This window comes from Cupressus sempervirens, chromosome 5 (assembly GCF_028749045.1).
Source record: "Cupressus sempervirens isolate cs-2001-9-10 chromosome 5, ASM2874904v1, whole genome shotgun sequence".
NCBI classification, from domain to species: Eukaryota; Viridiplantae; Streptophyta; class Pinopsida; order Cupressales; family Cupressaceae; genus Cupressus; species Cupressus sempervirens.
The window spans coordinates 249,423,926-249,439,957 of NC_143122.1; the positions used below are offsets into that span (position 1 = coordinate 249,423,926).

General features: G+C 32.3%; 1 pseudogene; it reads left to right on the forward strand.

Annotated features, from left to right (window-relative positions):
• Nucleotides 1-1,102: 1,102 nt before the first annotated feature.
• LOC149555464 (SKP1-like protein 1B) lies at nt 1,103-2,703 on the forward strand (annotated as a pseudogene).
• The last annotated feature ends 13,329 nt before the right edge of the window (nt 2,704-16,032 follow it).

Here is a 16,032-nt window from a genome sequence, read left to right on the forward strand (position 1 = left end):
TGATGATGCCATTTGTATTGAAGGAATGCATGGGAGCCAAAGCTTTTGAAGTTTAATTACTAGACTATGTACTTCATTAAAAATAGTAATGGTTAAGTGGTTTTTGATGTCCTAATTGACCAATTTTGGTAATAAACAAAGAAATTAGATGAATGACCACATTGCTAAGATAGGATGGAGGACTATTGGACTTGTTAGCATCGACCTCCTCACGAATTTAAATTTTCAAAATCTTTTTGTTGGAAATTTCTAACTAAAGGTGGAGCTCCCCATTAAGATTTGATCAACATTATTAATATTATCATATAATCTTTAACGGTTTAATTTCTAAATGTTATTAATAATAATAACAATAATAATGAGCTGGATACACATGGATGGGCTGTGATTGCTTCTATGGGTGATCTTGTACATAGTTGAGTGGCCAAGACATCTTCTTGGTCCCCTCATTCTTAGCGAGATTTTGAGGTGCAAGATTTCTCGTGCAATGGAGGAGTAAGAGCTTTTGAAATGTAGAAATTTTATTGCATTACACATTATACATGTTGTAATTGTTGTTTAGTTATACTCAAAAGTAACATATTACTTCAGATTTTGGCATATATCATTTTGTAAAATACAATGATATCAGATTTTCTTTCTAATTCTTTCCCACCTGAATTTTTGAACTATTTTATTATATAATAATATATATAGTGACACTTCCACTTATATATATATATATATATATATATATATATATATATATATATATATATATATATATTATATACTACTCAGTTCTAAATTTATGAATTTCCATTTAAATTAGTTTTAGAGTACTACATGTGTAATCATTATACGATTTAAATTAATAAAAATTAACTAATACAATATCTTGTGGGCCTGATCGGTGATATTTTTATTAAAGCAAAAAGGACAACATTAGATTAATAAAACATAAAAATTGAATTGAAGGAAAGCATTAGTATCCTGTCTTTGACAAGAACTAAAAATATAGGGGTTGGCCAGTGACTTAGCTAAATATAGCGTCAGCAATTAACAAGGCGTCTTCATTTTTGTGTTTCCTTCAATTTTGTACAGCATAAATTTCTTGGTTGGCATGGCGAAGGAATGCTAAGTGCGGTTGAAAAGCTCAGACGATGAGATTTTTGAGCTCGATGATGAGGTGGCACCGACAACATCATCCCCTTACTAAACGTGAAAACCCAAACTAGGATCCCCATCTTCTCTGTTAGTGTTGATCGAAAAAACCATGAAAAAGAAAACAGAGCTCTGAGCTCAGATGTTCAAGATCTAGACGTAAGCCCTACTTATATAGAGAGAGCTCAATTTAGGGAAGGGCTAGGGGGGCAGAGGGAATGCAACTTCTCCTGACTATAAGTAGTTCTGTCTGGTTTGAAATACCTACTCTCCGCCATGAAAAGAGCCTGCGAGTCTTTGGCCACTTAAAAAGTACGCTGCTGAGTGCAAGGAAGGTTTGTTGTACTTGTTTATTTAATGGTCGCCACATGACCTTAGATAGTGGGCAGTCCATAGTGGTTTCAGTGGATTTTTCGATCCATTTCTCTAATTATCATGTGGAAGCTGCCAAGACAGCCATTTTGGAGGAGGATGTTAAGAAGTGGGATGAGGAGTTTGTGAAGGTGAATCTGTCTACAGTTTTCGAACTTATCATGGTATGTAGGTAGTGTTCGAACAAAATTGAATATTTTTATGTAATCAGGGTTGAGTAAGGAATTTAGTGTCTTCAGGAAATGTTATACATAATTTGGCTTTAAAATACATGAAGTTAGATAGTTGATATGCATTGGAAGGATGGTTTTCATTAGTATTTAGTTTTTAGGGTTTGAGATTTTCGTTTTTAATTGTGATTTTAATTTGGGTATAGCTCTTGTCAAACTATTAAGTTCCGTGTCTGTATATATTGAAACCGATTCAATGCAGCTTTTGAATTTATTCATTGGTATCGAGGATTGAAATATTGAAATTTTTTGAGGATTCATATTTTTTGAGGCTTTAGATTTTGTGTGCTTTGTTTAATTTTTACAAGCTTCGTATTTAGTAGAAATTATTTGCTTAAGATTTTCGCCCTTTTTTGAAGCAGCTTGTTTGATGCAGTTTAATGAACTGCTTTATTTATATATTTTTTAGAAAATATAAACCAATTGATTTGTTCCAAAAAAATAATAATCTGAAATATATTATTTTAAGATTGTCCAGCATATCTGAAGCTCTTACCTTTAAAAAATGCTTTCCGAATAAGACCAGTATATAGATTGCTTGTCAGTAGGTTTCTTCGATTAAAGAATCCTCGTTTCTAAAAGACAGTGAAACAAATGTTATATATTGAAAATGCTAATAGAAATGCACATATATGTTTAGTCTACAGTTTAGATGCAAATCTCTGTGTGAGAACTCTCTTATCAGTGATATATTTTACAACAAATTTATTTCTTAGTAAGCTTAGACTGAACTCTATATAAGTGATAATGATAACTTCTGATGTGTATTTCAGTGTTGTCAACAGGCTGCAAACTATCTGAATATAAAAAACTTCTGGAATTAATGTGTCAAACTGTGGCTGACATGATCAAGGGAAAAACACCAGAAGAGATCAGGAAGACATTTAGGATTAAGAATGGCTTCAATCCTGAAGAGGAGGCAGAAGTCTTGCGTGAAAATCAGTGGCCTTTTGACTAACTATGATAGTCTTAAGCAAGGTTGTTTACAACTAGTCTAGTGGAATAGTACATGATTCCTTTCTGAAGTTTCTTTATAATGATGTTTCTTTATAGTGAATTGTTGGCCATTAGAAATTTAAATATTTGATAGCATTGTATTTGCCTCGTTCCCAACAAACAATATTTGATGTATTACATTTAGTAGATGAATATGTTGTAATCTTAAAAAATATGGAATGCTTTATCATGATTGTTTTGCAAAGATTGACATTAAATATATATATATTTTTAAATGATAAATTTTTAAATGATAATTGATATCTAAGTTTTATATTTGTGGTTTTAAAATATGGTGATATCTCAGTTTAACATCTTAATTAATGAAACATGCTGACATTAACTTTTAATCAATAATCTTTTATTTATAAAAATTAGTGATTAATATCTTTAGTATTAATTAGTTCTCATCATTTTGATGGAGTTTCAAGTCTATTGGGTGATAAGATCTTCTATTTGTAGACTCCTTTATTCATAGTTTTATTTGAAACTTTTGTCTATAAAATGGATATCTCTAATATTAATTGTTTAGTTTACATAGTAACAAAATATTTACAATAACATACATTTTGAAATCTAAAATATCTTTATTTTTATAATACTAATAATAGCTAATGTGCACCACTTTTGTATTGATTAATTTCATTAATTTCTTATTTTTACTAGTGACACATGTGAATTGTCAATGATAAGAATCTTTATTGTTGTATCATTTAATTTATTTGCAACTACTATTATTTTTCTGATAAAGGTCAAGGGAGAGAGCCCTAAACTCAAAGTTACAAATGTTGCAAGGTAGAATGCAGGTTATTATAATGGACCAACTAGTAGAAGAACTAGAACCAACACGTAGACCAGTCCCACAAAATAATCAAATACACATGCCTAGGACTACCATAGCTACTGATACATATCACAAGAGAAGTAGGTTGATTCAAAATAATACAAAACCAAAACTACTAAACAATTGGCAATTAGAGTGATCAATCCAAAATATAGGAATCAATATGATAGAGAGCACATTAAACTTTATACAAATAAATGTGCAATATGTATGTTCTTGGTGGCCTTTTCAAACCATAAATATTTCCCTTGTTATGGCACAAAATAAATAGATTTCAAGAAATATCTACCTAAAGCAATCATCTTATCATTAAAACTATTTCCCATAAGATGGATATCCTATCAACATATATAAATACATCACCACCTAGAGGTCACCCAAGCTTGTGCCTTTTCTAAGAGGAGACTATACAATGTTAGAGCAATTAACTCTAGTTCGCTTAAGCTAAACTTTAGGTATCTAATAATTAATATCTTTTATTAATTATTATGATACAACCTATATTAAATACTCTTCCTATATTTAATAATTATTTTATAATTACTAAATACCTAGATTAAATACTCTTCATGTATTTAATAATTATCCTGTAATTATTAAATACCCTAAAGATTTTTACGTTACCTTTTGGGTTACGATCTCCTTTTTAAGGATGATCTCTCATTGTATTTTAAAATTTGAGACATATCTTTTCTTTATTGAGTATACAATTTTCATATTTTTAGACCAAACATTTTCCTCCTCTTGTCTTTTTATTCTCTATGATAAGTTTTCTACATGTAGGTATTCAAAGGCTTGTGGATTTGATTTGAGTATTTTCTCAAATCCTACATAGTATCAGTGCCAGATCTATTGTAGCTTATTCAAAATTTGGAGAGAAGGGGAGAGCAAGGGTTTAATGGATCAGATCTAGACTTGTTCGAGTATTTCCTGAGAAAATAGGGGGTCATTCTATGGAATTTTTTTGCCTTGATGGCCATTTTACCATCAAATTTGGGCTCGTCATTTTCTTATGTCAGCACTACATTAGCACCCCTGCAAACCCTTCAGGTGTTTTTCTGACCTACTATTGGTTTTTTGGTCGTAACACAAGCATACAAAGGTCTTTTTTCAATGTGACAGAGCACTAGAAAGTTGGTTACAAGGCAGAGATATTGGTGTAGGAGATCTTTTTGTTTTGATGTAGTTTGGTTTCCTTTTTTGGTAGTCAAAGCTAAATGTTCTATTTTTCACTCCAGTGGGCATATCTAGAGTGTCCCATCTCCATTTTTTAGAAATGTTATATTTTTGGAAAGATAATTTAGTCTTATTTTCACAAATGCTCTAATTTCTTTCATATTCTGCTCCATGCTCTTTTTATCATGTTTTTTTCTTTTTTGCACTATGGTGGATATCTTGGGTGTTTCAGGTTTGGGGGTCATTTTTCTAGCATGGGATTTTTTCTTTTGGGATGTACTATATGCTGTATCAACTCTTTTCCCTTTCTAATCATTGTTGATATCATTTGTGAGCAGTTTTTTATGCCAACCCACTGAGATAAAGTGTCACTCCTTGCTTTTTGGGATCTTTTTCATCATTGTGTCTTATTGTACTCACACTACATTTTAAAGTTCCATGGGGAGATAATTATTTTTCTTTTAGTGCCCTCTTCCTCTGTCAAGTGAGTGTACATTCCATGAAATTAGCCTCATGCTAAGTCAATGAAACTTTCCTTTATAGGTGTTTGTACCTCTTCCTCACTCTCGATGTTCTTGGTTCTATTTTGGAGGAGATATTGGCCCACTTTCTCAGTTGCCTATCACCTCACCCTTTCTATATTGAGGGGGGGGTTTCTATTGTTTCTAATACTTCCTTGGTTTGTTGGAGTGAGCTATGTATTCAATATTTGATCCTATGTACTAGGTGATTGTTGTGGCTAGATACCTATGCATTTCAGTGAGATGGATCACCTACCATATAGACACTCTTCTTTTTTTTCCTACTTTGGTTGCATCCTTCCTTGGTTCAATTGATCAAATCTTTAGGTTTTGGTGTTTTATGCCATCTATATTTTCAAGTTTAGTTGTGTGCCTTTATTCTCCCCTTGATTCGATGCAGATTATAGTTTTCTCTACCTGGTCAAGTTCCATTTGAGAGGAGGTTCTTGAGATCAGAAGTTTCTTTTCAATAAAGCTTTGTCACTTCTATAGGCTTCAGTGATGTTCTTCATGATCATCTCGTGTTCCTATCTTCTAGGATATTCCTCTAGTTGGAGGCTTTTGTAGTCCTTCACTAGTTTTTCAACATTTTTTCCATCTCTTTTTGAAGTGGGGTTTCTCCCATGTGGTTTTCTCTATTTCTCCTCTTTTCAAAGATTTGGTTATACTTGGGTACCTCATTAGGCCTTGTTTTTCGGGACCCAAATCTACTTTTAGTAGTAGTTTCTAGGTTTTTAGGTACTCCCTAAGTTTATCTTAAGGGGGGGTGTTAGAGTAATTAGATATTTTCTAACTAATTCTAGTTTGCTTAAGCTAAACTTTAGGTATCTAATAATTAATATGTTTTATTAATTATTATGATACGACCTAGATTAAATTCTCTTCTTTTATTTAATAATTATCTTCTAATTATTAAATACTTAGATTAAATACTCTTCCTGTATTTAATAATTATCTTGTAGTTATTAAATACCTAGATTTTTTTTTAAAAGAGGGTAAATTCTTTGACCTGGAGCTATGAACCAGCGAGTCAACAAATAGGGGACCTCATCCCCATTAGATTTGAACCTTGATGGCAAGGATAACAACTCAACAACTTAACCATCACAACATGTCACTATTGGTGATAAATATTAAATACTCTTCATGTATTTAATAATTATCTTATCATTATGAAATACCTAGATTAAATAATCTTCATCTATTTAATAATTATATTGTAATTATTAAATACCTATATTAAATAGTTTTCATGTATTTAATAACTATCTTGTAATTATTAAATACCCTAAAGAGTTTTACATTACCTTTTGGGTTTCAATCTACTTTATAAGGACAATCTCTCATTGTATTTTAAAATCTGAGATGTATCTTTTCTTTATCTGAGAATATAGTTTTCATATTTTTAGACCAAATCCTTGTCTCCTCTTGTATTTTTCTTCTCTGTGACAGGTTTTCTACATGCAGGTATCCGAGGGCTTGTGGATTTGAATTGAGTATTTGTTCAAATCCTACATACAATAATCTCCAAAGCCATATTAGTCACCCCCAAATTCTCAAGAGGATACTTATGTTGATTCTTTTTAACATATTTTATTTTCCCTCCTTTAACATAGATTATGAATGGATTTGAAGGTGATCAAGGTAGCTTCTAATTGGCATAATCTATTTACATAAATGAACCTATGGATTTCATGTTCATTAATGGGAAGGAATATGCAAAAGAATAATAAGATGAGACTTATCTTGAGTAATAATTGGAATAAAAATTGGAAGCAATATTTGAGATGGTATTTCCTATTGGAGTATCAAAAACTTGAGGAATTATCAGAATAATGAAATCTAATCAATGTAAAGAGAATACATAAAGTTAGCATTAGGTTAAGGCAAGGAAGATTGTTCAAGAAGTTTATACATGAAAGTATGGTATTGTGATAATTGGATCTAGGTTTAGAGCTTTCGTGATTTTTGATAAACTTAAGAAAAGGAAGAAGATAAGTTTTTGTATTTTAACTGGATGAAATATAGCTAGAAAAATGAAGAAAATAAGAGGCTCTAGACATGTTTATTAGAGCATATAAATGGTAAGCGAGTTGTGTTAGTAGTAACATAAGAAAGATTGAGGAATCTCATCTCAACACAAATGAAATTATACTACAGTATAGTCATGTAATAAGCATTAACTCATAAAATCCAATGAGTCTCTGATAACACAATCCCATAAGAAGAATTGAAGCCTTTAAACCTTATATTAAATTATATTTAATAGAAATGGTTAAGTGCCCTTAGACTTTCATCTCAAGAATGTTTTCTATATAATGGATTAGAAGGGCTGGGTTCTATTATTCACAATAGGGTGATTCTTGCCAAACCATTTTCTTGATGAAAGCCATCTAAAAGTAAAATACTAAAATAAAATTGATAGCCAATAAAGATGTAGATTTGCAACATTCGTCGAGGTAAAACATCATACTAGCCTAGGCCATATCTTACCCCAGATATTATTCAGCGACCAAGATCCATTTCCAAGTGATCAAATAAGTAAGTCTAGTTTTTTTTTTTTATCTTAAAGAGTTAAAAATATTTGCTCCTAATAGGAAAGGATAACAAAATTTGGGTTTGCAAATTTTGAATTCTAATGAACTTGAAAATATACAAATGACCTATACTAAAAAAATACCATAAGTACAACCTCAAAAAATGATGGAAAGTGAAGTGAAAAAATCTAAATGAAAATCTAAAAGTGGAAAACCATTTCTATCATCCAGTCTAAAATATGTGTTAAGCATCATATGTATGTGGAGATGCTAGCCCAAAACTTTGGCAAAAAATTATGAAAAGGAAAAGAGAGTATGAAAATGTAAATGTGGTTCTCATTTGGTGTGCAAAATTATATGTGTTAAAAATGTGACATATATGTTGTGAAATGAAAACATATATGAAGATGTGATCTTTTTGATATTTGTTTGAATCTTTGAAAATATTTCCTAAAGTCACAAAAGAAATACGATGCTTTATTGATTCAATTGGATGCCTTACAATGCCAAATATAAGTATGCTTATAAATCATTGCTGAACTGTATGGAACTACTCCAAATTTCATGATGGGAATCCTAGCAAATAACTACACTATTATTTTGTTTTAATATAACATAATACTAATTTATTAATAAAATACTTCAACCATCCCTACTTATTACAATAATGTGAATAAGAGTGGAAGTTGTAAAAGTTATAAACCAACCCTCTAAAGACTTTGATAAAGTTCCTTCAACAATCATCTTCAATTACTCAAGAAACACCAATCTAATGTTATAAGTAGATCTCCTAGATTATCTAATAACTCCTCAAGTGTTGTAGAAATAGTCACCATTGATATGTTTTCAAATGGACACCTTTCCTCGAAAAAATTGACATGTCTTTTAACTATCTCTAAGGCCACCTTAAGTACTCAAAAATTTTCTTCAAATCCTGGCCTGCCCTCACTCCTTGAAAGGACAATCATGCAGCTGAGCACCCTCTTGACTTCCAGACACAAATCTATCATGTCACCTCTTCTCTTTAGGGACAAACTTGTGAAGCCTCATCTTTAGAGGGACACATATAGTTTTTTCACATGCAATAATTAGAGGAACACATATAGTTGCTTCCCATACTATAATCATCTCTGGATGAGAAGCTATTTTTAGATGATAGATGTCATCCTACCTCTATTGCCTCTAGCCTTCTATTTTAATTTATTCTCTAAGGAAAAAATTTGGTATCAATCCATATATCATTAGGTGGACTATCTCAATCAGATGAGTCATTTATAAGTTGTATCTTTCTTCAAATTTCCATTGAAATGAAATATTTTTCCTACTAAATGCAATTCATTTTCACATGCCCATTTTTATGACAATAAAAGCATTTGAATTCTCTTCCATTAGAAATATTAGATTATTTTTGTCAACCAAAGCACAATCCTCAGCAATTTGATGTTCTTTATTAACTTTACTTCTTTCATCAATTAGTGGGGAAATCATAGTTTCTAGGATAGGATTCATTTTGTTCAGTGTAAAAAAAATATGATTAAAGGTAGAAGGAATGCTATTAAGTATGATTTCCTTGGCATAATCATCTTCAACTTTTAAATTTACACTTGCAAGTTGATTAATCAATGAATGAAAAATATTGATATGCTAAACAATATTGTGACCTTTAGTCATCTTCAATCTAAACATTTTTTGCTTTATGGATATTTTTGCACTTGAAGCTTGAGAAAAAAACCAAGTCTTGAGCCTATGCCAAATTTATTTAGATATCTTCATCAAATCAATGCGATGTAAATATGGATCTCATCTACTAAGTCGAATCAATGCTATTGCCTTATGGTCCTTGTAGAACAAGATTTAGTATGTAAAAAACATTAAAAAATAAAGTAAACATTCACAAACCAAAAACTAAATTCACATATATGCTTAGACAAAGAAAGAAAACAAGAAGTGCAAACCTCACAAGAGAAAACACTCCATGCTTTCTTGATTCTGTAGATGTGTCCTTTTTCTGTGGATGTATGCTCAAGATGCTCAAAAGTTGCTTCAATGGAGATGGGTAATGGAAAATTGGTAGCTTTGTGAGCTCTCAATTTGGCATTATAAGGGTAAGATTGATGGCTTTGGTTCTCAAAATAGCATGGTAACTTTAGCTCAAAGATTGTTGATGAAATGGCTTGGGATGAGATTCAATTTATAGGCTAAGGGGTAGAGGGATGGAGGGCTTAGATGCAAGGATGGATGAAGGCTTAAGGAGGGCTAAGATGTACTCAAAGGGGAGCACATGGATTGTGCTTGTTTAGCACCAATGGGAAGGTGACACTTGTCACAAGGAGGATGAGTGTGAGAGGGTAGGGTAAAGGGTTGGTTAAAGGCATGATGAGTGGGGTTGAGTATGTAAGAGAGATGTAAGAGGAATGAGTGTGGAAGAGGGAAGAGTGTGGAAGATGGGTGTAAGAGTCATGAGTGGGCTTGTAAGAGTCTTTTATGTTTTGTAAGAGCACTCATGACTTAGTGGTTGGGCTTTTTGAGGGGAGACTTTGGTTTGAATTAGGAAAGTCTTAAAATTGTTTAGGGAATGTGACAACATTAGGGGGTGGATTAGGCTTGGGTTTAGGATTAGATTAGGGATGTTAGAGATGTACAAGTGGATGGCATTAATGAGGGTGGGTGAGTTAGTGGCTAAGCTTGGTTAGTATGGGTGGATGGGGTGGATTAGGCTAAATGGAGGATTAGAGATAGGTTAGGGGTTTTTGAATTTGAGAATTTAATTTATCAAATAGATTTATTTAGTAAATGGGGATTTTTGGAATTAGATAGAAGAATAGGATTTAATTGATAAATAATAGATTATTTGATTTATCAATTAGGACTATAGATGATTAATTAAATTAATCAACTAGGGATGGCAAAGGATTAATTAAATAAGAATTTAATTAATGATGCCTTTAGAGATGGCTAAATTAGATTACCAAAGAAGTGTAATCAAATTTAGGTGTCTACAGTCCTTAGCCATCCATTTGTTTAGTTCCTCTACATCTTGTGTCTTTTTCACTAACCCACATACAATATCTCTTAGATCTCTTTCAATCAAAAGCAAGTGTATCTTAGTTAGCCATGTGTGAAATTCAAAACCTTTAAACTTAACAATAGTTGTCATTTTATCCATTTTGATTTCCTTGATACTCCAATGTTATTGTAATTCTCAAAACTTCTCCAATGCAAGATCATAACATAACTCTGTTGCATTATAATTTTGGTGGTAGAAATAAAGATGAAGTAACTGAGAGGGGGGGGGGGGGGGGGGGGGGTGAATCAATTACCACAAAAACAAATCCACAGATCCCTTAGATGTCTGATAAAACTAGTTACTACTGTCACTTAGTAAACATATAGAAATTTGTTATAAATTGGCAAATGTAGTGTTTGTTAACTTTAAGAGATCTTAAAAATTCATAGTGATTATCATGCAAGTATAAAAAAATAACACGAATACATGAGACACTAGATTTAACATGGAAACCCAACATGGGAAAAACCACCAAGTAACTAGCTACTGATTTTCACTCTTCTGAAGTGAGCCTTGTTAGGAGCCAACCTAGTTAAATGTTACAATACACACTATTAGGAGTGGCCTTGCAAGAGGTCTTTAGAACAATTCAATAGAACTGTCACCTTGTTAGAGGATTTAAAAATGGTTTTTAGACCAACTCTATTAAGAGATTTAGGAATTACTGCTACAATGGCAAGAAAGTAACAATAAAATGACTTGAATGAGATGCAACTGAATTACTGATATAGATCTCTATTCTACTTCACTAGATCCTTTCTAATCAAATATAAATTTTCTACTCCTCAAGGATATCTGACCATCCTTTAAAGTTCACTCACACTTTCTTCTTCAAACAATCAATACACTTGCATACTCGCTCATACTTTCCTCTCAAGTTGACCTTTCATATAGACCTTACAAATTGTCAAGTCAACCCAATTACAAGTTACAATTACCAATAATCATTACCTCAGTTGGCTGGAATTAATACTTGAAACAATTAAACTTTATTCCCCAAATCAACAAAATCCTTTATTGACTGACCCTACTCAGTAAACATTGTTCCTAAAATGATTTCTTGAGTTAATCAACAAAAGCTCAGTTAACACTACGAATCTAAAAAATTCCTTTGGAGACTGAGTGAACTCACTAAACACTAACATTCCTTCATTAACCATGTGAGCTCAGTTAACACTACTTTCTGCCATAATTTCTTTCAACACTCGATCGAGCTTGGTAGACACTGTTTATGCAGAGTAATGTCCAAGAATGCTCAGAAGACACTAAATATCCCTTTTCTGACCAATTAAGCTCGGTAAGCACTATCGACCAACTAATATGACATTTCTGTACATCAAAGACAACACGCAATTAGACAATTGTATCCAATAATCTCCCTCTTTGGCATTGATGGCAACACAACATGTTATAGCACAATGAAATTTGAAAACAAGTCTTTCTCTAGTTAAAATTTTTCTCCCTCTTATATTTAATGCCCTAAACTTTTCTAATGCAGTAATCTTCCCCTCTGAAGGAATTACATAACTTCTTCAAACAACAAACTCTCCCTCAAAAAAATTTCAGAAAGATATAACAGTAAACACTCCCTCTTTGACAACATATGCCAAAGACAACACATAGCAAATGAGTATCAAGGTACCTTGAGTACTAATTCATATGAAATGTTCCCTTCATTATGATACATCAACTAATAGATCTTCAACTTGGTAACTATTGATGCATCACTAAAACTTTATTCTAGTGACCTTCAAATAAGGGAATGACCCCTAACTTACCTCTTAGATACAAGAATGCATCCTTAGGTAATGGCTTGGTGAAGATGTCTGCAATATGTTCTTTTGTATGGACATATTCCAATCTGATTTCCTTGTCCTACACAAATTCTCTTACAAAGTGGTATTTTATAGCAATATGCTTGGTTTTGGAATGCATCACTAGATTCTTTCATATGTTAATTGCACTTGTATTATCACAAAACATAATAACTAGTTCTTTGATCTCAACCTTCATGCCTTCCAACAACTATTTAAACCAAACAATATTAGAACAGTTCACTATTGCTGCAACATATTCTTTTTCTAATGTAGCTTGAGATGTGCAATTTTTCTTTTTGCTTGTCCAAGATACTAATCTTTTTCCAAGAAAGAATACTCCAGCACTTGTACTCTTTTTGTCATTAATGTTGCCTGCCTAATCAGCATTAGTAAACACTTTTATATCCAAATTTCCTCCAAGTTTATACCATAATTCATAATCTTCAGTGCCTTTCAAGTATCTCAAGATCCTTTTTGATTGCCATCATATGATTTTCTCTAGATTTTGTTGAGAATCTTGCCACTATACCATCTGGAAGAGCAATATCAAGCCTTGTATGAACTACATACTGCAATTTTCTAATCATTGATCTATATAGGGTCTGATCTACCTCTTTTGAATTGTCATCTTTGGTAAGCTTTAGTTCAATACACATGGGGGTTCGAACTAGTTTTGAATCTTCCATAGAAAACTTCTTGAGTATCTCATTGATGTACTTAGACTAAGTGATGTAGATACCATTCTTTCTCTGCTATATCTAAAGACCAAAAAAAATCTTAATCTCACACAACATAGACATTTCAAATTCTTTGTTCATTTGTTCTAAAAATTCTTTGCCTTGATCATGATTCCCTGTAAACAAAGTATCATCGACAAATATTTCTGCCAAAACAATCTTGTTATCATTAGTTCTTTGAAAACCAATCCAAATAAGGTATCATTGATGTACAAACTATTTTTATCATTAGTTCTTTGAAAACCAATATGAATAAGGTAGTTATGCAATCTATCATACCATTCTCTAGGGGCTTGTTTCAGACCATATAGTGGTTTGTGTAATTTTCAAACCATGTCCCTTTTATCTGGATCAACAAAACCTTTAGGTTGTTCAATGTAGACTTCTTCATCAAGAATACCATTGAGAAATGTAGATTTAACATCTATCCGATATACCTTAAATCCTTTATGTGCTGCATATGCAAGTAAGGTCCTGACACCTTCCAATCTTGCAACAGGAGCAAAAGTCTCACCATAATCTATACCTTCTTCTTTAGAATATCCTTTACATACCAATCTCGCTTTGTTTCTTGATACGTTACCATCTTAATTCAACTTATTCTTGAACACCCATTTTGTTCCAATCACATTTTTATCTTTAGGCCTAGGTACAAGAGTCCAGGTTTTGTTCTCTATTTGCTCTATCTCTTCATTCATAGCCTCAATCCAACTTTCATTTTCCAATGCATCTTTGACATTTCTAGGTTCAAAATCAGCAAGTAAACATGTACCTTTTAGCTTACTTCTTGTCATAGTACCTTCTTCTTTTTCTCCAATAATTTGATCTGGTGCATGATGTCTCCTGACATACTTGGCCAATACAAGTTCTTTTCCTTTTGACTGAGTTCCACTATTTTTATTTTGAGTTTGAACTTCTGGCTCTAGTTGTTCTATCTATAGCTTGGGTCCTTCAAACTTAGTAGGCATTGGCTCGATAGTTGCAGAATGTGACTTGGGTCCTCATGACTCGGTTTGAACTTCTTGCAACTTTGTGACTGAGGAAGACTTGAGAGTACAAGTTTCCTGATTGATAGATGTGTCTGGCAATGTATCAGGTTCAGTGAAAACAAATCTCCTGTAATCTTCTAGTTCCTTTTTGCTTTCTTCTTTAGTCCTTTTTGCAAACTCATCAACTTTCACATGTGCATTTTCTATGATTTTGTGAGTAGACAAATTCAAATAGCTATATGCCTTACTCTTGCAAGAATATCCTAAAAATATACCTTCATCACCTTTCACATCAAATTTTTCTTTCCTAGATTCTTTCAAGATGTAACATTTACTTCCAAGTATTTTCAAGTAACTTACATTGGGTTTATAGCCATATCATAACTCATAGGGGGTTTTGAATGAGTCTTTCTTCAACTATACTCAGTTTAAGGTATGAACTATAGTGTTGATAGTTTCCTTTTAGGATTTGATAGCAATGTTCTTTTCAATCAGTAGAGTCCTTGCACAATCCATGATAGATTTGTTCCTCCTTTTAGCTATTCCATTCTACTCGGGAGTTCTAGGAGCTGAAAGTTGTCTTTTGATTCCTCTTTCAATGCAAAAGTTATTGAATTCATGGGAGATGAATTCACCACCTCTATCTAATCTCAAGCATTTCAGTCTCTTCCATGTTTCTTTCTCTACTCTGGAAAAAGACCATTTGAACTTCTCAAATGCTTCTGACTTCTCTCTTAAATACATAACAATCATCATTCTAGAGTAGTCATCAACAAAAGGAATGAAGAACTTTTCTCGAGTATAGCTATCAATTCCAATAAGTCCACAAAAATCAATATGCACAATTTCCAAAATATCTTCTGACTAATAGTTTTAACTTTTAAAGCTAGTCTTTCCCATTTTACCAATCTGACAATTCTTGCATAGACCAACATCAAGTTTCTTCAAACTATGAATGCCTCTTACTTTCTTCAATTTTCTTATTTTCACCATGTTATCAAAACTTACATGACATAACCTTCTGTGCCATAATCAACTTTCTTCAACTTGAGCAATAAAACATAAGCACTCACCAAGATCAAGATAAAACAAGTTACCTTTTGTTTATTTGCCTGATCTAATCAATTTTTCGTTGTCATCTAGTAGTCTTCCCTTGCCATGCATGAATTCTACATTGAATCCAATGTTGATTAGTTATTCCATGCTCAATAGGTTATGTTTTAGTCCTTCAAGCCAATATGCATTATCAAATGCAAGTTCTTTGGTTAATGAGATTTGACCTCTTCCTTTTATGCAACAAGGTTCATTACTTCCAAACCTTACACTACCACCATCATAGTTTTCAAAGTGTTCAAACTTTGTTTTGTCACTAGTCATATGATGTGAACATCCATTATCTATGATCCATGTATCATTGTTCCTCACATGAGAGATAAGTGCCATCTTATCTTCTTCATCATTATCAAATTCATCTTTCATATCAATGTAAACATTTTCATCTTCTCACTATTATCAGAATCCTTAGCCATAGAACATGTTTTCTTACCTTTTTCCTTGAATGATTTGAAATATTTCTTGCCATTGCACTTGTGACCTTTCTTCT